This window comes from Macaca fascicularis, chromosome 10 (assembly GCF_037993035.2).
Source record: "Macaca fascicularis isolate 582-1 chromosome 10, T2T-MFA8v1.1".
Lineage (NCBI taxonomy): Eukaryota > Metazoa > Chordata > Mammalia > Primates > Cercopithecidae > Macaca > Macaca fascicularis.
Window position 1 is genome coordinate 39700886 of NC_088384.1, and position 1615 is coordinate 39702500.

Sequence of the window (1615 nt, forward strand, 5' to 3'; positions counted from 1 at the left end):
AAGTCCCCGTGGGGAGCCGGGGACCGTCCTGCCTCGTCCCCCGGGTGCCGGGGAGCGGTCCCTCTGCCGTGACCTGTTGTTTGCAAGTCCCCGTGGGGAGTCGGAGAGCGCTCCCTGAGCGCGCGTGCGGCCCGAGAGGTCACACCTGGCCGGCCTTCGGTCCCTCGTGTGTCCCGGTCGTACGAGGGGACGGCCGAAAACGCTTCCGAGTCTCGCTCTGGAGACTCGGGCCGGCCCCTGCGTGGCACGGGTGGCCGGGAGGACGTCCCTGGCCCGGCGCTGCTCCGGCGTGTGTCCTGGGGTCGACCAGAGGGCCCTGGGTGCTCCGTGTCTGGCTGCGATGGTGGCGATTTTGGGGACAGATGCCCGTGTCGCGGGTTCCCTGGGCCGGCGGCGTGGTCGGTGACTCGACCTCCTGTCTCCTGGGGAGGTATATGTTTCACTCCGAGCCGGCATTTTGGGCCACCGGGTTATTGCTGACACGCTGTCCTCTGGCGACCTGTCGCTGGAGAGGTTGGGTCTCTTGGATGCGTCGCGGGTCTTCGGCCTCCCGGTGACCCGGCTAGCCGGCCCTGCTCGTGCTTGAGCCGCCTGCTGGGGCCCGTGTGCCCGGTCTCTCATGCATCCGAGCGTCCCAGCTCCCGGTGCCGCCTTGGGTCCGGGTCTCTGACCCACCTGGGGGCGGCGGGGAAGGTGGCGCGGGCTTACCGTGCCACCGTGCGCTCCCCGCTGCGGGCACCTGGGGCGGCCGTGACAACCCCACTCCCGCTGGCTCCGTGCCGTGCGTGTCAGGCATTCCTCGTCTCTGCCGGGTTGTCTGCCGCCCCTGTCCTGGGGCTGGGGATGGCCAGGCTGATCTGCTCGCTGGCCTCTGGGGAGGCTGTGGCTGGCCGGCCGACCCTGCTCCGGGGATGCTTTCCCTGATCGATGTGGTGATGTCACGCTCTCCCGGGCCGGGACCGAGCCGCGACGGGCGAGGGGCGGGCATTCGTGGTGAATGAGACCCGTTCTTCTCGTCCCGCCCGCGGGGTTTCCCCCGTCTCCCATCCCCGCCTGTGGGCGGTGCGTTGGGAGGCACTGGGGTGCGGAACCCGGCCCGACCTCGCTGTCCCGACCCCGCCGCCTGCCTCGTGGCGTCCGGCGTGGGTCGGCGGGGGTCCTCTGACGCAGCAGGCACCCCTCGCTTTCGCCTCTTGTGGTCGTCGCCTCGTGGGCCGCCCCCCTCCGCGGCGGTGGGGGTGCTGTCCCGCTGGCCCGCCGTGCTGCCCTCTCGGGTATTGCACGAGCGCTGGCTCCGCCTGGGCCTTTGCGGTGCTCCTGGAGCGCCCCGGGCTGTCTCTCAGGTGCCCGAGGCCGAGCGGTGGTGTGTCGCTCCCGCCCCCAGCGCCCCCTCCTCCGGTCGCCGCCGTGGTGTCCGCGCGTGGGTCCTGAGGGAGCGCGTTGGCTGTGCGGGTCGAGGCGGTTGAGTGAGACGCGCCCCTCCCACGCGGGGAAGGGCGCCGCCTGGTCTGGCGAGCGCACGTCCCGTGCTCCCCTCTGGCGGGTGAGCGCGGGCCGTGTGAGCGGTTGCGGTGGGCTCGGGCCGGCCACGCGTGCGCCGGCCGGCCGCCGAGGG